General features: G+C 43.1%; 2 long non-coding RNA genes across 2 annotated transcripts; both read right to left on the bottom strand.

Moving 5' to 3' along the window:
• Positions 1-3,738: 3,738 nt before the first annotated feature.
• LOC102501041 (uncharacterized) lies at positions 3,739-13,410 on the bottom strand. The gene is made up of 3 exons (XR_003550808.1): positions 13,308-13,410; positions 4,400-4,556; positions 3,739-4,135 (listed from the first exon to the last, which is right to left on the bottom strand). It is a non-coding gene; the product is annotated as an uncharacterized LOC102501041 (long non-coding RNA).
• Positions 13,411-17,660: 4,250 nt separating this feature from the next.
• LOC102501452 (uncharacterized) lies at positions 17,661-22,299 on the bottom strand. Its single transcript, XR_335770.1, has 3 exons — positions 22,250-22,299; positions 20,241-20,367; positions 17,661-17,735 (listed from the first exon to the last, which is right to left on the bottom strand). It is a non-coding gene; the product is annotated as an uncharacterized LOC102501452 (long non-coding RNA).
• Positions 22,300-22,695: the final 396 nt, after the last annotated feature.

Below are 22,695 nucleotides of genomic sequence, written 5' to 3'. Positions count from 1 at the left end.
GGGGGGTAACGTAGCACGCTGTTTTACAGTAAATTTTTGCTATAGAAGTAGGCGTATACTCTAAAATGATTGAAAGGATAGCACAGCAAACACATAAACCAGTAACGCAGTCATTCACTCTCATGATCAAGTTTTAAGTGCTGTATGTAACTGCATGCGCTGTACACTGTCCACGACTGGCAGTGCAGAGCTGTTTACACCAGCAACACCACGAACTCATGAGAAATGTGTTGCACTAGAATGTTACAATAGCTACAACTCTCTGGGTGATAGGACTTTTTTAGCTCGACTATAATTTGATGAGACCACTGTGCTATGTGCATTTCAATGTCGATCAAAACATTGTTGGGAACCAGCAGTTGGCATAATGGCTATGTCGCTGGACTCCCACGTAGTCGACCGCGGTTTGCGTCCCAGACCCGGTGGCTTAAAACTCACGCCGGGCGCGTGTGCGTGCGTGCCCAAGATCCCGAGAGGAGAATGGAGGAGAAGGGATTGCGGCGTGACCATCCCCCCTGGGGGGTGATTTCTCGCTTTCTGTCTCTAATGTCTCTCTCTGTCTGTCTGGCGAGTGCACGCGCCCTATAGTGAAAATCTCTCCAAAAAAACCCAAAAAAACAAAAAACAAACAAACAAAAAAAACATTGTTATGTGCATGTGACTGTAATTCTACCTGAGCTTTTTCTAAATGTCTGCTTAAAATTTAAAAAGGCAAAAACAAAAGAGAGCCAGCCAGTAGTGTGGTGGTTAAGGTAGCTGGGTCCCACATGGTTGACTGTGTAGTTCAAGTCCCAGATCAGGCTGGGTGCATGTGTATACCTGCCCAAGATGCCAGAGGAGAGTGGAGGAGAAGGAATTGCAGCACAAATACTCCCCCTAGGAAGCACTTTCTCACTTATCTCTCTCTGACTCTCTTCTATGATTACATGCACCCTATAGTAAAATTTGAGGGGGGAAAAGAAGAAAACAAAAAAAGCAAGAAAAAAGACAGGAAGAACAGGAAAGGAAAAAGGCTGTTCTTCTCTGGGGCTTAGAATGCTGCCATGACTCTGTGTGCCCCCAGCAGGTGGGGCAGCTCAAGAGATGACACCTGGCAGTCCCTGAGCTGCTCTCTGCCCTCAGGCAGTCCTTGAGCCCTCCATGGCCAGCCTTTTCACCCCTTCCCCAGTGATACAATGATCTCTGCAGGCTTCTAGCTGGGCAGAAAGGGACTCAAGAGACCTCGCCTGTCTGGAGGAAGCCTGGTTTTGGTTACCTACACTCTGTTTAAGCAGCCCTTGTCAGGACTGTGCACTGACAGATGCAGCCCCTGGGGTGCAGTGGGAGCTCAGGTCTTCTGGTCCAGCACCCTTCTGCAAAAGAGAAAGACCCATTTGTCTTGGCCTACACTGAAGAAAGCAGCTGAAATTCCAACCACCTACAGAGAAGCACTCGATGAAGCATTTGGAATTTAAAGGGGAGGGGGAGGCAGATAGGGGTGAAGCTGCAGGATTTTTTCCTAAAAGCTTTGCAGTGTGTGAAAGAAAGAACACAGCTTTGAGGCAGACACCTAGTTAAGACTCTCAGCAGTGCCACTTAACCAGGTGTGTGACTAGGAGCAGAGGGTAGCTTCTCTGAGCACTTCCTCATCTACCAGCTGAAGTGGGGGTGGGGGAGAAGGACTGGTGAAAACAGTATATAGAGTTAGAGCTACCCCTGTACCCCACCCTGAACTAACCAGACCCTATGCTAAGGATCCTTGCAAACGGTGTGCTGTTTCACAGCAAAATGACTCGAATCATCTTCTTCCCAGTGATGGGGCCTCCCCAGCTAACCAGACCCTATGCTAAGGATCCTTGCAAACGGTGTGCTGTTTCACAGCAAAATGACTCGAATCATCTTCTTCCCAGTGATGGGGCCTCCCCAGCTAACCAGACCCTATGCTAAGGATCCTTGCAAACGGTGTGCTGTTTCACAGCAAAATGACTCGAATCATCTTCTTCCCAGTGATGGGGCCTCCCCAGCTAACCAGACCCTATGCTAAGGATCCTTGCAAACGGTGTGCTGTTTCACAGCAAAATGACTCGAATCATCTTCTTCCCAGTGATGGGGCCTCCCCAGCTAACCAGACCCTATGCTAAGGATCCTTGCAAACGGTGTGCTGTTTCACAGCAAAATGACTCGAATCATCTTCTTCCCAGTGATGGGGCCTCCCCAGCTAACCAGACCCTATGCTAAGGATCCTTGCAAACGGTGTGCTGTTTCACAGCAAAATGACTCGAATCATCTTCTTCCCAGTGATGGGGCCTCCCCAGCTAACCAGACCCTATGCTAAGGATCCTTGCAAACGGTGTGCTGTTTCACAGCAAAATGACTCGAATCATCTTCTTCCCAGTGATGGGGCCTCCCCAGCTAACCAGACCCTATGCTAAGGATCCTTGCAAACGGTGTGCTGTTTCACAGCAAAATGACTCGAATCATCTTCTTCCCAGTGATGGGGCCTCCCCAGCTAACCAGACCCTATGCTAAGGATCCTTGCAAACGGTGTGCTGTTTCACAGCAAAATGACTCGAATCATCTTCTTCCCAGTGATGGGGCCTCCCCAGCTAACCAGACCCTATGCTAAGGATCCTTGCAAACGGTGTGCTGTTTCACAGCAAAATGACTCGAATCATCTTCTTCCCAGTGATGGGGCCTCCCCAGCTAACCAGACCCTATGCTAAGGATCCTTGCAAACGGTGTGCTGTTTCACAGCAAAATGACTCGAATCATCTTCTTCCCAGTGATGGGGCCTCCCCAGCTAACCAGACCCTATGCTAAGGATCCTTGCAAACGGTGTGCTGTTTCACAGCAAAATGACTCGAATCATCTTCTTCCCAGTGATGGGGCCTCCCCAGCTAACCAGACCCTATGCTAAGGATCCTTGCAAACGGTGTGCTGTTTCACAGCAAAATGACTCGAATCATCTTCTTCCCAGTGATGGGGCCTCCCCAGATCTCAGAGTCTGAAATGTGGGGAAACTTGGTGTAGATAGTGCCATAGAGCTAAAGATAGGAAACATTTCCGCACAAAAACGTGGACTCATAGAAATGACCAGTAAAGGAGACCCACAGAACTTTATTCCTGGTTGGAATTCAGCAATAAACCAGCATATAACAAAAGCATTATTTTTCATTCAAATAACCTGTATCTATAAGTGGCACATACCTGGAACAGAACATATGCTTTTTTCTTCTAAAAACTCAATAAACCATTTCTGATATCTTTAATGGAGAGGAAATTAAATTAATACTATCAGTTTTTATATTTTTATGCAGTTCACATTTTCAACATTTATTTTAAAGTAGTTCAAGGTCTGTAAAATCCAGTGTTTTGAAATAGTCTGGGGTTTCAGGGTTAATTTCCATATTAATTTGAGCTATAAACATGATTAGGAAGTAAATCTGCTGCCAACAATATGTACAAATGCATTCTGAAATCAAAGGCACATTTGGGATTATCAGTGGATATAGACTTCATGCCAAAGGAGCCCTCAATTAATATGAGGGGATGTAAAATTACTCCATTTCTATTAAATTTTTATGGAGGTCAGCTTTTGAAGTTTCATGCCACCCTGGTAAGCAGACCTTCCCTTTCTTAAAATCATTCCACATGACTCACTTCTGAGAAACCTATTCTCAGCCCTCTTCAAGGAAAGCAAACTCAGATGTAACTCTTGACCTACCTGTTCCATGAACTCTCATCCCCAGGACACTGTAACTCTGAGTCAAGTATGTGGAACATCCCTGAAGCAACCAAAGCTCGCCTCTCCTCACCGGGGTCTTTGCTCTAGGCTGGGCAGCCCTGGTCCAGTCAAGTTTCTCAGTCTTGAATCCGTTAATGCCTGACATTTTCATTTCTGAGCATATGGAGTGTGTAGGGCACAGTCCTGAAAACTTTTAGTACATTACCTCAGCTTTTAGAGGTCCATCTCTGCTTATCCCCGCCTTACACATAATGAAACTAAAACACAGAACGGTTAAAGAACTTGCCCAAGATGACACAGCAGCGAAGTGGCAGAGTCCGGCAGACCACCTCTAGCCCGCTCTCTTAATCACTCCACTCTATTGTAAAGAGCTGAACAATCTCTGTACGTAATGTTCTAGGGTTTGGAAGTCTGGAAAATATTTGCAAAGGAGAGAACAAAAAGGATCTGAAGGACCCAGGCAGACTGCCTTCACTCACACAGCAAGTCTTGGAGGAAAAAAAAAAAAAAGACAGATAGCAGGAGAATCCCCCAGGAGAGCCACATAGGCCCGAGGCAAAGTGGTGGGAAGTAAACTGCACCTGCCACAACAGCCCGACCACCTCCCCACCCTCTTTGTTGTCTCACCCCAGAACCCCTGTTGCCACACCCTCTGCTCCCAGCCCGGAGCCTTACCTGCTCCCTCCACAGCATCCGAGGTTTCCTGCACCTCGCAGCATATCCGAAAGATAGCCAAGACTTTTAGCCTCTCTTACTCATTAAGGTCCTGTGATTTCCTACAGCTGAGCCAGTGGTTGAGGAAGCAAGGGGCTAGATCCGTAAGTGGCAAAAGCTGAGAAAGAAAAAGCAGAGGAAAGGATGTTGGTGTTGGAGTCAAATCAGTACCTGAGTCCAGATCTCAATTCACCAACTATTTGACTTGAGACTTACGCTCCCTAAGATTCTTCTTTATTGTGAAAAGGAGAATCATAAAACCTACCTTTGGGGGTTAATGTGTGGACTGACACATGATCAATAGAAGGCAGCTGGCATGGATATTTCCTGTCTTCCTGGCTCTGCATCCTGTTCCCCTCCTTCTACAATAATACCTTGGTGTTTCTGGAGGGAATTCTACCCCCCTCTATGTGGTTTGATTGAGCTGACCCTACCTTTTCTTTGCAGTGGTAGGGTGGAAATGCCAATGAGAATTGGCCCCAGGATTTTTCCTGGTACCATTGAGTTAGACGCTTTTCGTTCTCTGTAGTTGCCGAATCAGTAGACTATAAGCCAAGAGTTGTAGCAACCACCTTGCCACAATGGAAGGGAAGCTTGCTTGAGAATAACTTCAACACAGAAGTTGCAGATAAAGAATGGAGAAAGCAAGGTTTTGGACAACTGGAGATACGTAATTTCAGCTGTAGCAATTTGATCAACCCCAACTTTTCAGATACTAGAGGTGATAAATTACGTCTATGCCTTTCTCCACTGAGTTGACTGTTGTCCTCGGTTGAAATGTATCCCCTAAAATTCATATAATGAAACCCTAACTCCTAGTACCTGAATGTGACTGTATTTGAAGATAAGACCCTTAAAGACGGCCTTAAGTTAAGATAAAGTTGTTCAGGGTGGGTCCTAACCCAATCTGAGTGGTATCCTATAAGAAGAGGGAACTGGAGGAACCAGCAGTTAGCGTAATGGCTATGTCGCTGGACTCCCACGTAGTCGACCGCGGCTCGCGTCCCGGACCCAGTGGCTTAAAACTCACGCCGGGCACGTGTGCGTGCGTGCCCAAGATCCCGAGAGGAGAATGGAGGAGAAGGGATTGTGGTGTGCCCATCCCCTCTGGGGGGGATGATTTCTCGCTTTCTGTCTCTATGTCTCTCTCTGTCTGTCTGGCGAGCGCACGTGCCCTATAGCGAAAACCTCTCAAAAAAAAAAGAAGAAGAGGGAACTGGATACAAGGGACGGCAAGGAACTGCTCAGAGGGAAAACCAGGTTGAGGACACAGTAAGGAGGCAGCCCACCTGTAAGCTAAGGAGGCCTCAGAAGAAATCACAACTGCCAACACCTTGAGCTTGCAATTTCAGCCTCCAGAACTATGAAAAAATAAATTTCTGTTGCTTAAGCCAGTCTGGTATTTTTTAATAACAGTCATAGCAAACAAACACAGCTATCACAAGAATCTTAACTAATGCCTAATGCATATTTCTTTTTTTATTTTTTATTTTGGAGAGGTTTGTGCTATAGGGTGTATGCGCTCACCAGAAAGTCAGAGAGAGACAGAGAGACAGAAAGCGAGAAATCACCTCCTAGGGGGATGGCCACACGGCAATCCCTTCTCCTCCATTCTCCTCTAGGGATCTTGGGCACACACGCACATGCGCCCAGCATGAGTTTAAGCCACCAGGTCCAGGACTCGAACCGTGGTCGGCTACATGGGAGTTCAGTGACATAGCCATTATGCTGACTGCTGGTCCCATAATGCATATTTCTTTTCTTGTGACCTATGGGGAGAACTATAAATGGCATCTTACAAATATATCAACAATTTTGAAATGGGAGAGAATAGGGTGTTGAAGTAGTCAGAAAGGGCTTGGAGAGGGTTTAAAGTGGGGGAGATAAAACATAGATTGGGCTTTAAAGACTCAGTAGACTAGAATAAAGGAGAGGAAAAAGGTATCTAAATTGAAAGGATGACTCAGCCAGACCTAAGCACAAGACTTGATAACTAAGTAAACCAATCTAACCAGAGAGTGGTTGGGAGAAAAGCAAAACAAAACAAAACACAAACTGGAATAAAACCAAAGGACTAGATTATGGACGGTCTTAAAAGTCCAAACTGTAGAGTTTGAAATACACATTGTTAGTGATAAGAACCCATTGTTGGTCTTGGGGTAGCTGAGTGGCAGGTTGAAGGGGTGTTTGAGGAAGCTTGGCTGCCAACAAAGACAGAGAGAGACCAAAGTCAGGGAAGCTGTCATCCCTGAATATGGATCACTGTCAGATTCCATTGGGAGATGAGGAGGGAAGGAGGTGACTCACCAGTCTGTTTGCAACAAAGTCTCCATTCCAAGCAAAAGAGTCATCTCAGGGGGAGTGGGGAGGCCAGTGGAGGGCGAGGATAGAGTCAGTGAGAATTTTAGGTTGCTCTTGTTCCTTGCACCTCCTACATGAGGTCTGCCCACCCTTGGAGGAGGAAAAGTACAGCTGGATGCCATTGTTGTCACCAAGGGCATCAAGCTAACCCACCACCATTTCTATCCCACATCTAGCATTCATCTTTGTCAGTTCCAGCTCCACTAACACCCATGGTTTTGGGAATATGCCCAGTGCAGACACTATGAAACACTCGTAGGTCCAAAACACTCTTGAAGTCCAACGTCCATCCTGAGAGAGGGGTAAAACCATAGAAATCAAAGCTAGAGGCCCTTTCATCTGCCATATATTTATTGAGCATCTGTTATGCGCCAAGGACAGTGATAGGCACTTGGGGTACAACAGCAGAATTAAGTAAGGTCCAGGTAGGAGTTCCTCAGCAATTAAGACAGTAGCGTATTTGTGCAAGGATAGGAAGGTGGACCAATGGAACACAACAGAATTCAGAAACAGACTCATACACATAGGGTCACTGGATTTACAACAAAAGCGACACTGCAAAGTAATGGGGAAAAGACCGTCTTTGGAATAAATGGTGCTGGATTCATTAAATAGCAACAGGAAAATAAAGAAAAAAAAGATGTCCTCGTCCTCATAACATACACGAAAATCATTTCCGACTGAACTATAGTCCAAAATCAAAGCAAAACAATAAAACTTCCAAAAGTGATTAAGATAAAAAGCACTATCCAGAAAGGAAGAAACTTGGGAGTTCGACTTCACTAAAATTAAGAAGTTCAGGGCCAGGTGTTGGTGCAGTGGTAACACAATCGGACTCACATAAGAAATGTCCAGGGCAACAGCATAAATGCTGATGGGGGCACCTATCTCTCTGTCTCTGTTTATTTGTCTCTGTGTCTCTCAGAAGAATAAAACTTTTTTAAAAAGTAAGAATTCAATCTATCAAAACACACCATTAAGTTAGTAAAAAGCAAGTATTCGCCAAACATGTAACTAGCCTAAGATCAGTATTCAGAATATCTAATTCTCAAAAATCAGCTTTAAATAAAAATAAACACAAAAATGAAAAACGGGCAAGAGACTCAAACCAACACTTCAAAAACAAAGATTGTGAACAACCAATGGACAGAAAATTCTGACTGCGTTACTAATTAGAAAGATACAAATGAAGGTTAGTATGAGTTACTGGAATCTGCTTTTAAAACCTGAAACTCTCCAGTGTAAGTGAGATGTGAAGCAATAGAGGCCCTCTGTATTGCTGGTGGGAGGGCGAATCTGTAAAACCAAAGTTGAGCATAGAAATATACTTTGACCCAGAAAATCCACTCCTGGGTTACACCGAAGGGGGCTACGGTACAAGAACATCAAGAGACATGAACAACAGCGGTTCTCGTAGTACCCATGACGATGTTCAAAAGCTGGAAACCACCCAACTATCCATCAACAATGGACTAGATAAATAAAGTGTAGTGAGTTTCCACAATGGAGTAGGAATTACCAAAATGAACTTCCCTATCCTAATCCTACTTCTTGGTATCTACCCAAAGGATAAGAAAACAGTCGGAAAGACATCTGCACTTCCATGTTTACTGAAGCCTTACTTATAATTGCAAAAATATGGAACCAACCTAAGGGTCCAGAAACTGATGATTGGGTTGAAAAGCTGTGGCACATATATACAATGGAATATTACACAGCTATAAGAAACAATGGTATCTTATCATTCCATTCAAAATGTATGAAAATGGAAGACTTAATATTGAGCAAAGTAAGCCAGACTTTCGAAGATACATACTGTATATCCCCACTCAATTTGTACTGAGTATCTGCATTTTATGGTAGAAGTTGAGAGATAGGAAGATGTTATGGTGAAGAGGGTGGGTATAGATGCTAGAGACCACAAGGGGAGAAAGTGGTTGGTGGAGAGTGGGTAGTGGATGGTGGATATGAGAAAAAAAATTTAGGATACTGTTATCTGTTCAGCTAGTCTGCAGATTGTTTCATGAATGCTTCGTCAAATAATGAAAGTTAAAGTGCAAACATTTTTGAAAATTATAAATGATAAACTTATGTTTACAAGAAAAATAAAAAAAATAGTTCACTCTAGTGAACTGTTTCTTTAGTATCTGTTAGTTTACTTGTCACCAAAAGAGCACTTTGCCTAAAAGAAAGTGTGCAAAATGCTTACAATCTTCTGTGAAGTTGTAGTTTATCATTAGTTTATATCTGTAAGTTATTGTTATAAATATTGCCTGTACTTTTGGTATATATGACTTTATACTTTGAAGCTTGTATCCGTAAATTTGCAACTGAAATTTATTTTGCCAGTGTTTTCTGAATGAACTGAAAAAGCTTCAGTTGTGTGTGTGTGGGGGGGAAACAGGAATTAGCAAAATGAAAGTAAGTGAATTATAGCTACATGTCACAACATGGATAAATCTCACAAAAGTAAGGTCAAATGAAAGAGACCAGATGCAGAGGAGAATCTACATCATGAACCCATGTAGTTCTAGTTCAGAAATAGACAAAGCCAACTGTAGTGCACTAGAGGTCATGGGAGTTGTTTTTTGGGGAGAAGGGTAAGAACTGAAAAGGGTCTAGGGTATATTTTGGGGGTGCAGTCAATGTCGGGGCAGTGAATATACAGCTGTTTGTTGTATAATAATTTATTGTACTTTATGCTTTATGTTTTGTGTAGTTTTCTGTATTCGTGCTATACTTTGTAATACAAAATGTTAAAAATCATATGGTCCACGCCACCACCCAGCTCACAGCCAAGTTTGGGAGACAGAAGAGTAAACAGGTGTTGATGGCATGCGTGTGAAATCAGTGCTTTGATGACCAGACTGCCTGGCTTCCCGTCCCAGCCCTGCCACCACCTAGTCAAGTGATGGCAAATGACGTTAACTCTCTTGGCTTTCTTTCTTCTTGTGTGGATGGTCTTTTGAATAAATAGTGCTGGATCATAAAATGAAAATGATAACCATACCTGCCTCACGGGGTTGTTGTGATAATTAAGTGAGTAAGTAGAGGTCATACTGCTAAAATATACCTTGTGTCGAGTAACTGACCAAAACCCTTGTAAGCCATTATTATCAGCAGCACTAGCACTATTACTATTAATACCACTTCCACTGCTGCCACCACTACTTTAACAACCACTGTTACTAGCCAGTGAAGTCTGGTTGCTTCTTCTCATGGTTAGGGAAACGAGAGGCAGAGCTGGAGCAGAAGGGACTTTCTTTCTGTAACCGGCTATAGGGAGACATACTCAAACTGTCTTGAAAAGTACAATATATTATATATATTTTTTTTGGGGGGGGGAGGTTTTCGCTATAGGGTGCGTGTGCTCACCAGACAGAGAGAAACAGAGAGACAGAAAGTGAGAAATCACCCCCCAGGGGGGATGGTCACGCTGCAGTCCCTTCTCCATTCTCCTCTCGGGATCTTGGGCATGCACGCACACTCACCAGGCATGAGTTTTAAGCCACCAGGTCCAGGACGCAAACCGCAGTCGACTATGTGGGAGTCCAGCTACATAGCCAATACGCTAACTGCTGGTCCCACAATATGTTCTTGATACTTATAGGTAAAATGTACAAGAATGTACGAATCATTCCTCACTACAATCAATCAATTGCTTTCCCCTGAGTAATTACTTTGATTCCTTCAAACATTCATTCCCAGTTTCTCATCTGACCATTCTTCCAACTGACTCCCTATGACTCAGCATGAAGTCAGACTGTTCTCCTTAGAGGCCTTTTTAAATTTCAAAATGGCAGCAGTCCTGCTAAGTCTTAAATGGGCCTGCTTCACCACTACTAGTACCCCCTACACTAGTACTGCCACCACTGGTATCACCTCCACTACAACTATCATAGAAGCTCAGGGAGGATCACAAAACACATACAAGAAACAATAGAGTTTTCTGCTCTAGGTGCTCTTTGTCACTCTCCAGCCAACTGGTATACCTGGGGAGCCGGAAGAAGCCATTAGGTTATTGTTTCTTCTCTTCTCCAGGGTCCTGCCATGAACAATTTATTCTCAACTACACTTCTCTCAGAACTGGACAAAGGAAACATCAAAGGAACCATTACTACTTTGCAACTTGTCTCACCGTGCCTGTGCCCTGTACACAGCAGGTGCTCAATAAATGCTTCTCAGGTGAGTCTAAATTAAATGAGAAAGTAAGTGCAGAGCCAACAGAAAAACAGGTAGGAAATCCATGGGTTACCAACAACTCTAAAGAGACACTCAGACACTAGTCCTTTAGCCTTCCCTTTTTTCTCCCATGACCAGTATCTTGATTCTGCCCTGTCCTCATTCTGCTCAAACCTGCTGCTGACCCAGACTAGAGGTCGCACTGTGATCTGCTGAGCCACCTGCTCCTTAGGTGACCATGTGAGCGAGTCCCTATTTATCTTTGTTACTGCTGCAAGTGTTTGAAAAAAAAAAAAAAAAAAACAGTTTCAAAGATGTCTGTTGGGATAACCTATTGATTTGTGTCACATTTCTCCCAATCCCCATTTTATTGTTGTTCAAGACGGGGTCAGAATAGGTCAAAAATAACTCTTTCCATTGGAGGCAACAGACTGAGGAATTCTAGCAGGAATTCTCAATTCTCTCTGAGGCACAGGCTTGGGAAGAAATGGAAGAAAGACTGAGATGTCCCAAAACCAAACTGGACACTGTGGAGATAAAGGGTCAGGGTGAGGTCTGTGACATCCAAGCTTAGGAAGAAAAGAAAAAATTAATGAAGAAGATAAAGTGAAGATACAGATTATAATTTAGGATCAACACCTAGTACATACTTTTAGAAGATTTTTTAAATTAATTTTTTATATTGGCTGAACTAGTTTGCTGAATATGACCTAAGTGTTAGCCAACTATTTCATGATCAATGAAAAAATGCAGGCACTTCATATTTATGGGTCATTTACCAGACACTTTATCTATAGTTATCTGTGACTAAATACAACTACTGGTTGTTTTTATAAATAAAGTTTTATTGGGACACTGTTGTGCCCACTTGTTATGTATTTGTCTATGGCTACATTGCTCCAACAGTATAGGTAAATAACAATGAGAGACCGTATCATTCACAAAGCCTTAAATATGTACTATCTGGCCTGGTATAGAAAGTTGGCTGACCCATGACCTATAAGATCTTAGTTAATTCTCACACCCCCACCTTATAACTCATACGGGTTAAATACCTTCCTCAGGATCAGATTCAAGGACAAGCGATTTGAACTCAGATTTGCTTAACACAAAAAAATTCCCCCCGAATGTGCTACTTTTCAAAGAAGATACTGTGATCATTCTTAATAACATTACTTGTATAAGTCAAACATCTATAGAAATCATACCTCTATCTCTATTCACATATCTTATAAGTCAAATTTGACATAAGGGCTGCTCAAACCCCACTGTTTTACTAGAATGTCATTCAGTTGTGTACTTTTATGTTAATGCAAGATATCTCTTTAGGTTTTAAAATCTTTGATTCTACTGAGATTTCAGAGGCATGCCACTGTCACAGAGTTAGCTTATGATCCATGTCATCTTGAGAGGTCCTACTCTCACTTTAGTCTTGGCCAACACTGACTGGATTTATGGGGGACAAATATGAATCCTCTCTTACCAGAGGCCAAGAAGAGGCATGAAAAGGCAGTGCCAAGGTATAATCTCCAGTGGTATGGGGATGAAACTCAAGTATTTTATGTCTTTCTCTCTTCCATTTTCACTTCCCTCCCTGTAATAGAGTTATTTCCTAAGACTCTAGGCACGGCTGGAACAATATTCAGGTTGAGGGAAATGGGAAGTTACGAGAAAACTCAGAATGCAATGCTTTCCAAAGAATCTCTGGTTTTCTATATTACTCAAGAAAAAAAAACAAAACAAAATAAAACAAAAAACCTGCTATGGTCAGAGTAGAAAAAAGAAGTATGCTACTGCTTGATTTCAGGAGAAAATATTGGGTCACCAGGAAAGTCATGACGCATTTTTGCATAGAAAAATACCTCAGGGAACCAGCAGTTAGCGTAATGGCTATGTCGCTGGACTCCCACGTAGTCGACCGTGGTTCGCGTCCCGGACCCAGTGGCTTAAAACTCACGCTGGGCGCATGTGCGTGCGTGCCCAAGATCCCAAGAGGAGAATGGAGGAGAAGGGATTGCGGCGTGACCATCCCCCTGGGGGAGTGATTTCTCGCTTTCTGTTTCTATGTCTCTCTCTGTCTGCCTGGCGAGCGCACGCACCCTATAGTGAAAAAACCTCTCCAAAAAAAAAAGTTTAGAATTAAAAAAAAAAAAAAATACCTCATGACTTTGCCAATGACCTAATAGTTACTACATGGAATTGGGAAGGGGAGGTAAATACAGAGGGACTTGAAGGACAGAACGTTACATCAACATCTTGAGAGAGATTCGTTAAGAATAATTCGAAGGATAATTCACAGAAATGTGACTTTTGAATAGCAACTAACTTCAAAGGATCTCAGTGTAAGACGCTGGTCATGTGCTTTGTAACTCTGGATGTGGGAGCCATGTTGTTCCACCTTGTGAGCAGCGTGATCATGGAGCTTGGAAATCCGGTGCCTGGGAAATACAGAAAGATCTCAAAATACAAAGAAAAGGCAACCATGAGGATATTTCACAGGGCAAAGTGGATTAAGATCCATCAAAGCAAATGGTGGTCAAGCCCTGACCACCACCAACACTAACAATGAAGCAAAATAACTTCGGGAATGTGACTGTTCAGAGTGATCCTGGGGACCCCAAGAGACACCTTTCTTTGGTAGAGGACGCCCAGGTTAAATCAGCTCTCTTTCAGCTATCCCAGACTTCCTGGCTTTCTTCACACGGTGTGAGCCCTCCCTTGTCTAATCCTGAAATAGGCTTCTCTTCCCATCTTTTGACAAGCTTGGAGGCATGGGATGTGACCTTGGGCACACTCCATGCTTTTCATACAGATACCCCCTCCACACACACACAGCTGGCCGAAGAGCTCGTCTGCAGACCCCAGGCCACTTCCTGGGTCTACCCCACCCCCAGTGAGATCCCAGAGAATGTTCAGTTACTACAATAGGAAAACCAGAAAGGTCTAAGCGTGGACAAAGCCCTGACACAGATATACACACACAAGAAACTCAAAGGGATGGGCAGATGAAACTACCACTGAAAAAAAATCTCAATTTACTTCATTTCTTTGAACTTCCAACCCGACTACTAAAAGGGAAATGAGAAAAAAAAAAATCACTAAACCAAAATCATTTTTTAAAGTGATACGTGTCAGGACCAGCAGGTGGTATGGTGACTGAGGGCACTGGACTCCCACATGGCCGGCCACGGGTCAAGTCCCAGACCTGGAGGCTTACTTTCCACGTTCCCTCTCTCTCTCTCTCTCTCTCTCTCTCTCTCTCTCTCTCCCGCTTGTTCTCTCACTCTGTTACTCTCTGGTCAAATAAAAATAAAGTTAAAATAATAAAAAATCATTATTAAAAAATATGTGTCTTTATTTTAGAGAGAGAGAGAGAGCTTGTTTGTTTGTTTGTTTTTGTTTTGTTTTTGTTTTTGATTTTGCTACAGGGTATGTGCCCTTGCCAGAAAGACAGAGAGAGAAAGAAAGTGAGATATCACCCCCCCCATGGGGTTATGCTGCAATCCCTTCTCTTCCATTCTCCTCTCAGGATTTTGGGCACACACGCACACACGCCCAGTGTGTTTTAAGTCGCCAGGTCTGGGACTTGAACTACAGTCAACTACATGGGAAATCCAGTGATGTAATCATTATGCCATCTGCTGGTCCCATATGTGTCTTTAATACCAAACCTAACCTTGGTTTCCCTCCCCTTCCAAACAACCATTTCTTATAGGAGAAATTAAGCACTTTGCGTCTCCGAATGCTGCTGGGATGTGCACATTCAGGTCAGAAGCAGTTCTGGTCCCGGCAGAGGCACCTCAGGAGTTAACCAGGGGTATTTATTTACAGGTTAAAGAGGCAAGCTCCAGAGAAGGCTGTGCTGAGGCGACGCTGAGCGTGAGCTAACAAGACGCGCTCTCCAGCGGCACTCTGGGCGATTACTCCGGAGCACCCAGCCATACCAAAATCAATAAACAATTTCAGCGCAGCCCAGGGAACTTTGCCACACTTAATAAAAGTCTCCAGCTGCAGTTATGGCTTCATTTCACCTTAACGTCTTCTTTAACTGTCCCTTCTTTTCAAGATCAATTAGAAGTACATGCAAAGAGAATAAAGAAATACTCACGTGCAAATACACACATACAGACACACACACCAGAAGCAAACAAGGTCAAAACTAGTTATGTGTAGGCCGGGCTCTCCCTCCCCATTCGTAATTTCACTTTCAGACGACCAACAGTGAATAAGCCGAGGATAGGATGAAGGGAGTGGAGCTGGGTTTTAGTGGGCAAGGGAGAAAGGGGTGGGGGGGTGAGGAATTGACCCCATTTCCTAAGTACACATGAGGTCTTCAAAAAAGTTCATAAAAATTGCACAGTAGGAAAAAACTATGTGTAAATGAAACCTCCAAAATTGCACCAAATAAACTTATACATCAATTCCATTTTCCCATAAACTTTGTAGAGTGTCCTCCTATAACTAATCTCATCATGAGTCACACTCTTTTTCTGTTAAAGATGCTCAAAATCTCTTCCCCTCTGAAAATTACCCATGATATTTTGCTTTCGACTCTTTTCTTACTCCCCAGAATATTCATTGAAGAATGGATAGGAAGGGGCCGGCAGGTAGCGTGGTGATTAAGGCACTGGATTCCCACATGGCTTGACTGCAGTTTGTGTCCTGGACCTGGTGGCTTGTTTTTTCTCTCTCTCTCTCTGGTAAAATTGAATAATAATAATAATAATAATAAATTTAATTTAATTTAATTTAAAAGGGAGATGAAATGAGGCCAAAATGTGTTCATGTTATTGTTGGTGCCTCCTGTTGAAGAGGTGAGAAGCATTGCCTGGGGTATGCATGACAGAAGGAGGAAGAAGTGAAAACAGCTAAAATGTCAGCTAAAATGTGTGTTGTTGGATCCCATGTGCGTTTAATTCCTCATATGCCTTAGAAGCCCACCAGATCCCTGGTCCTGGTACTGGGACTAGAGCTTGCCTAATTCACTAGTCTCAATAGCCATTTTCCAGGCCTGATTGGATGGATATGTGACAAAACGAAACGAAAATCTGTTTAATTTTTTAAAAATGGCCTCAGCGTGTGTTACATTCTATACATTTGGAAATTCATCACATATTCACATCTCTAGGTGCACAAACCCTACCCTTTTATTCTAGAAAATTAACTGGACTCTGTGAGATGAACTGCTCACCCTTTCCGGAAGTCAATAACACTAATTAATTCATCATCTTGGATTCTTGGCCACTCAAGTGCAGTCAGAAACAGAAAGCTTCATCTGCAAGAAGTACAGAGAAAAAGACTTTCCGTGAACAAACACATTTTACATAAGTGAGAGGAGTCACTCAGATGATGGGAATAGAGAAGGTTAGGCCATTCTGGGTGGCTATGGAAATGGTGACAGCCCTTCCCCTTCCTTTCCTTTTTCCCAGCTGAAGCCAACTCTAGAACAGTCATCTTCCTTCAGGTAGGCAGAGCCTTTTGGAAGAGGAGACGGTGGCTCTGACTGTTTCATCGTTGGTCTCTGCTTTCCCTGGACTGCAAAGGGATCCTTGCCGCCGGGCATGTGAAGTGCGCACACGTAGAGGAAGGGAAAGGTTTCTCATTCCCAGTCCCAGGAATCTATCTTCCTCAAGGTGTGCGTCTCAGGACATCGGAGCTGACTCTGAGCTACAACCCTCCCTCAGTTTTCCAAGGATCTGACTCTGTCATTGTGGCAGCTGCATTTCTCTACTGAACTCTTCACCTTCTTTCTCCAAATCTAAACATTTCCATTCCCACCAGCCCTTCCCACTAGACTCACACTTCACCAAGTATATCTTTCAGTCAAGCTTGGGGGGGCTCCAGGGCATTTGGAAGGGAAGAAGATACTAGAGCAGTAATTATAGTGACGTTCACATTTCTCCCTGCAAGTTGGGAAAATAGCTCTGTTTAAAACTTCCATTTATATGGAGTAGACAGAACACCTGTGAGGTATTTGGCAACCTCAAATGTCATTACAACAGGTTGCAATGCTAACAACTGGAGTTTTATAGGACTTTTTTTTTTTGGCATTTTAGAGTAAAGAATAAAGGCATACCAATCACAGAAATAAATTTCTGAATTTGTCCGTGTTTGTTCCAAGACCAAACTAGATATGTCAACAAGTTAGTCATGGCTTGTCTTTTCTTTCTTCCCCCTCTGTATAATTGAATAATAATAATAATAATAATAAATTTAATTTAATTTAATTTAAAAGGGAGATGAAATGAGGCCAAAATGTGTTCATGTTATTGTTGGTGCCTCCTGTTGAAGAGGTGAGAAGCATTGCCTGGGGTATGCATGACAGAAGGAGGAAGAAGTGAAAACAGCTAAAATGTCAGCTAAAATGTGTGTTGTTGGATCCCATGTGCGTTTAATTCCTCATATGCCTTAGAAGCCCACCAGATCCCTGGTCCTGGTACTGGGACTAGAGCTTGCCTAATTCACTAGTCTCAATAGCCATTTTCCAGGCCTGATTGGATGGATATGTGACAAAACGAAACGAAAATCTGTTTAATTTTTTAAAAATGGCCTCAGCGTGTGTTACATTCTATACATTTGGAAATTCATCACATATTCACATCTCTAGGTGCACAAACCCTACCCTTTTATTCTAGAAAATTAACTGGACTCTGTGAGATGAACTGCTCACCCTTTCCGGAAGTCAATAACACTAATTAATTCATCATCTTGGATTCTTGGCCACTCAAGTGCAGTCAGAAACAGAAAGCTTCATCTGCAAGAAGTACAGAGAAAAAGACTTTCCGTGAACAAACACATTTTACATAAGTGAGAGGAGTCACTCAGATGATGGGAATAGAGAAGGTTAGGCCATTCTGGGTGGCTATGGAAATGGTGACAGCCCTTCCCCTTCCTTTCCTTTTTCCCAGCTGAAGCCAACTCTAGAACAGTCATCTTCCTTCAGGTAGGCAGAGCCTTTTGGAAGAGGAGACGGTGGCTCTGACTGTTTCATCGTTGGTCTCTGCTTTCCCTGGACTGCAAAGGGATCCTTGCCGCCGGGCATGTGAAGTGCGCACACGTAGAGGAAGGGAAAGGTTTCTCATTCCCAGTCCCAGGAATCTATCTTCCTCAAGGTGTGCGTCTCAGGACATCGGAGCTGACTCTGAGCTACAACCCTCCCTCAGTTTTCCAAGGATCTGACTCTGTCATTGTGGCAGCTGCATTTCTCTACTGAACTCTTCACCTTCTTTCTCCAAATCTAAACATTTCCATTCCCACCAGCCCTTCCCACTAGACTCACACTTCACCAAGTATATCTTTCAGTCAAGCTTGGGGGGGCTCCAGGGCATTTGGAAGGGAAGAAGATACTAGAGCAGTAATTATAGTGACGTTCACATTTCTCCCTGCAAGTTGGGAAAATAGCTCTGTTTAAAACTTCCATTTATATGGAGTAGACAGAACACCTGTGAGGTATTTGGCAACCTCAAATGTCATTACAACAGGTTGCAATGCTAACAACTGGAGTTTTATAGGACTTTTTTTTTTTGGCATTTTAGAGTAAAGAATAAAGGCATACCAATCACAGAAATAAATTTCTGAATTTGTCCGTGTTTGTTCCAAGACCAAACTAGATATGTCAACAAGTTAGTCATAGAGCTGTCATGCAATAGGCATTTCCTCGGGTTCTGGTGGCTTTCTAATGCTTACTAGATGAGACAAGTTCGTGACACCAAGTTCATGCATTAGGCAGGAAATCCTAAACCTACTGGTAGCTAACACAGAATAAGCCACAGGTGCACCTGTATTTCTAAAACTCAGTCAATAAACACATTTGTAAAAATATTTCACAAAATGAAGACCAAGCTGCAGGTTCCAGTGGAAAAACACAACTACAAAGGTATGTGTTCTTATCCCCTCCTCATGCCTCCATCCTATTTAATATTTTCATGGTGGGCACAGAGGGGGAGGCTCATGTCTAATTCTGTCTTTTGATAGCCTGCAGGAGCTCAGGATGTGCAGCTATCTTCATAAGCAACCTTCACAAGCAGAGAAACACTCCTTTAAAAAATAATCAACTGGGAATCTGGTTAGAGTAATGCCTAGTTATAGAGGACTAAGAAAGGCAAAGTGGGGATTGATACAAAATATATTAGGTAGCTGAAAAGGAGAAGCAATTGGACACCTGGGTGTCTGAAGATCTTTATTTTGAGAACGAATGTAAGACTTGTAGGACAACAAACCTTCAAGTGGTGATCAAATGGCATCATTCACCAAATTCACAAATGACAAGCTCTGTTCTTTGTGTGTTATCTGATCTCTCTAGGGTTCTATAAAGCATGCAGAGCTTTGAAATATATATTTGGAACCAAGCCACATACATAGAAACTGACATCAGCTATAAATCAACTCCTGGCTTTCTGATTACTTTTTTAGGAAATTACCTGAAAATTAAATATTTTCAATAAGAGAGTATCGAAAATAGTTCTGAAGTAAAAGAAAAGACTAGAAATAATCAGACCACGTTCTGGCCTTACCTCTCAAGCCAGGCCATCTCCAATACCCATCCTCACCCCCTCCACAACATACATGGTAGTTAGTGACCTTTCACAGCCCAGTCTCAACTGAAGTCACTCAACTGCTAACACTCTGGGCTCTGCATAGCCAAGACTAGTACTTTACTCTCTGGTTACTCCCTCCGGCCATGCCCTTTAACTCATCCCACGTAATACAAGTGCTGTTGGAGGATTTAGACGTTCGTGCAAAGTGCATTAGGACCTCTCCTCCTGGGGCCAGCAGGTGGTGTAGTGGTTAAGGCGCTGGACCCACATGGCCGACCTTGGTTCAAGTCCCAGACTCAGCAACATGAAACTCAGGCCAGACGCATGTGCATTGTACCTTAAATCCCAGGAGGAGAATAGAGAAGGGATTGCAGCATGGCCATGCCCCTGGGGGAGATTTTGCACTTTTTGTCTCTCTGTCTCTCTTGTGAGAGCACACACCCTCTGGTAAAAATCTCTCTAAAAAAAACAAACCTCTCTTCCTATTTTTATTCCTCTATTATTGTAGGACTCTGATTCTCAGTACCCTAACCCTGAACTGTGCAGGGTTCCCTGCTGGACCAAGAACTAGCAGGCTTCTTCTCTTGGTACTTTGGGGCAAGTGATAAGCAGCTACAAAGACTTTTTTTTTTTTTTCATATGACTAAGGACACAGAGGTCACTACACTAGTAACCTCCTGAGAAAGTTCAGAATGACTGACATTTCATATTCATAAGCTTACCTTAGTCCATTCCAGGGGCCACTGGGTTCTTCCAGGCCAGGGTCAGCTAAGCCACCAGGCACCGTGCAGTCCTTGGCCACACTGCATAGCAACTCCTGAGCACACTGCACAGTCCAGATTCTGACAGCTTTCAAAAGAGACAGTTTATGGGAACCAGCAATTAGCGTAATGGCTATGTCGCTGGACTCCCACGTAGTCGACCGCGGTTCACGTCCTGGACCCGGTGGCTTAAAACTCACGCTGGGCGCGTGTGCGTGCATGCCCAAGATCCCAAGAGGAGAATGGAGGAGAAGGGATTGCGGCGTGACCATCCCCCCTGGAGAGTGATTTCTCGCTTTCTGTCTCTATGTCTCTCTCTGTCTGTCTGGCGAGCACACGCGCCCTATAGCGAAAACCTCTCCAAAAAAAAAAAAGAAAAAAAAAAAAAAAAGAGACAGTTTATGACCAGGGCAACATCAGTCATCAGTGCTGTCTGGAATCAGTCAGGGTTTTCAATAGCTGTCATTTTTTCCCTTTAAATTATTAATTATTGTTGGTTTGGCTTCAAAAATATCAATCTATTAACAGTTCAGTCGTGTGATGCAGGTAACGCAAGTCTTCGTGGTGCTGGGACCACTTGGGAAGGTCCTGGATTCATGTCACGAGGTCTGCCTGTGTGTGCAGACATGCATGTGCATGTCTGTGATCCTGGCTGGCTGAGGCCGGATGTGGACCATGGTGTGAAAGCCGTATTGGGGTTGCCTTTTCTCTCTCTCTGAAGTGATATATAAAAACATGTCGACTTAGTTCATTATGAAGCCTGTAGGATTTTCTGATGTGTATGTGCATTCTACTTAAAATCTGTAGTTTTTTCTCCATTGTTTGATTTACAAACCTATATTTTTGCCATTCAAATGGTAATCATCCATACCCTTCGTGGTAAAAAACAAATTCATGACATCATCCCTTAACCCTCCCATCACGCGCGCGCGTGCACACACACACACACACACACACACACACACATCCCTTGTAGAGATTCTAGGTTGCAAATGACTGAATTCTTTCCTTCCATTTGAAACTGGGAACAGGCAGGTGATTAACCAAAGTCACAGATCCTAGACCTTTCCATGAGCACATGGGGTTCCTGGATATTAATGGTCTAATATGAAGGAATTAACATCTGTGAGAATTAACGTCATCAAATTTTCCCATGAGGCTAATCAGGATCGGCGCAAATTATAGCATTATAGTGCAGAGTTCGGCTTTTAAAACGCAAACAAATAACCAACACCGCAATGATTTCTTTTATAGAAATTCTGAAAGTCATTCCTAGTCTTGTGCGATTAGTTCTTCACAGAAGAACTATGTTAATACCACTTTGCAATCCAAGTTCTGTATAAAGGTTGAATGAGGAAAAGGCATGCAGGAAAATGGTAGTTTGTTGAGAACAAAAATGATTCTAAGAAAATCAATATCACATCTAAGAGCCTTGGCCAGGCAGCTTTTACTGGACTGTTCTCACCCCCAAAATCTAGTTCTCTGCTCCAAACATCCTAACATGGCTGTCCCTTCACCCATTCCAGCACTACAGAAGGATAGCCCCTCTCTTCATTAGCACTCCTTTACAAAGGCTTCCTTCCATTTGGTCAACTACAAGAAAGACATTAAGTTGTAGCAACTCCCAGAATTCAGACCAACAGAAATCCCCTAGCGGATGAATCCATTATTGAACCAAATCTCAGACAATACCCCAGCCAACTTCATACTTTTTATGACCACAGCAAAATCTCGTTGACAAGAAGAGAACTATTCAACACAATGCCTTTTATGACTTCCCTGCAGAAGTGATCGAGTTTCAGTTAAAATATTACTTCTGTCATGTTCTGTTCATTATCAGAGAGCCACTCGGTAGGACCTGCACCCATGTTTCACCTCCCAAAGGGAGGAATATCAAAGAATGTGTGAACATATTTTTAATTTCCAACTCTGCCCTCCTGCCCCATCCCTATAACCTCCACTCTACTCACTGTTTCCATGAGATTACTCGTGTATTCCACACATGAATGAGAGCACTCAGAATTTCTCTTTCTGCACCTGGCTTATTTGACTTAACATAAAGTCTTCCAGGTTCTTCTATGGTGTCACAAATGACAGAATTTTCATCTTTTGTATGGATAAATAGTATTCCATTGTGCATGTGTCACATTTTCTTTATCCCCTCAACCTCCAAGGGACACTTAGGTTGATCTTGTATTTGGCTATTGTGAATAATGCTGCAATAAACATGGGAGTGTGAATATCTCATCAGCATATTGATATCATTTACTCTGAATATATATCCAGTATTAGGATGGCCATCTGGTAAGTTTTGTTTTTATATTTTTCTCTCTGTGTACCCCTGTATGGTTTTTGTATTTTTTTTTAATACAATGTCTCACTATGTTGTGACCCTCCTGGCTCAGGCTCCTGAGTA

This window comes from Tupaia chinensis, unplaced genomic scaffold (assembly GCF_000334495.1).
Source record: "Tupaia chinensis unplaced genomic scaffold, TupChi_1.0 Scaffold000528_1, whole genome shotgun sequence".
Classification (NCBI taxonomy): domain Eukaryota; kingdom Metazoa; phylum Chordata; class Mammalia; order Scandentia; family Tupaiidae; genus Tupaia; species Tupaia belangeri.
This window is presented reverse-complemented; position numbering and strand designations above follow the sequence as displayed.